This window comes from Mycetomoellerius zeteki, unplaced genomic scaffold (genome assembly GCF_001594055.1).
Source record: "Mycetomoellerius zeteki isolate Tzet28-1 unplaced genomic scaffold, Tzet1.0 scaffold228, whole genome shotgun sequence".
Lineage (NCBI taxonomy): Eukaryota > Metazoa > Arthropoda > Insecta > Hymenoptera > Formicidae > Mycetomoellerius > Mycetomoellerius zeteki.
Genome location: NW_017257203.1, coordinates 2,044,500 through 2,045,392, shown reverse-complemented (window position 1 = coordinate 2,045,392; position 893 = coordinate 2,044,500).

The window sequence follows — 893 nt, the reverse complement described above, 5'->3', positions numbered from 1 at the left end:
CGTATTGTAGATCCGGGGTAATGCGTAGTCTGATTCCGGCCTTACGAACTTGGCTTAACACTAGCAAGCTAAAGCCCTGCACACAATAGAAGGAATAAGGAATTAGGAATAAAGAATAAACGATTTGAACCTATCAGAAACCATGTATTCCGATATATCCGATTTCTGATAGGTTAAAATCGTTTATTCATTATTCCTAATTCCTTACATTCGTCAACAAGAAGGAATTATTCCTAATTCCTTATGCGGGATCTACAATAGAAATCGTAGCGGCCGTAGAGTCTTAAGTCGTAGAAAATTAACCAATCACAATCGAATATGAAAAGAATAATCGACTATGATTGGTCAATTTTCTATGACTTAAGATTCTACGACCGCTATGACTTCTATTTTATGCGTCGTCTACAATACACGGAGTGAGAAGTAAGAATAAGAAATTGACCAATCACAGTCCAATGTGAGAAGAACAATTGACTGTGATTGGTCAATTTCTTACTCGTACTTTTTACTCCGTGTATTGTAGACGACGCAGTAGACCCCGCATTAATGCGTGGTCTACAATGGGCAGTAGCAGTAGTGGATTAAGAAGTAGGCGTAGAAATCGATCAATCATGGTTGATTATTCTCCTCACATTCGATTATGATATTGGTTGATTTCTACGCCAACTTCTTAATCCACTACTGCTACTGCCCATTGTAGACCACGCATAAGGCCATCAAACGTACAAAAATTTTAATCGTGATCGTAAAGTCGCAAGCAAATCGACCAATCACAATCCAAATTACGATCTCGCGTTTTAAAACGCTCGACTGTGATTGGCCGATTTGCTTTCGGCCTTACAATGGGCGCATTCAGCGGACACAACAATTGAGTGAGCGCTCGATGTTATTGG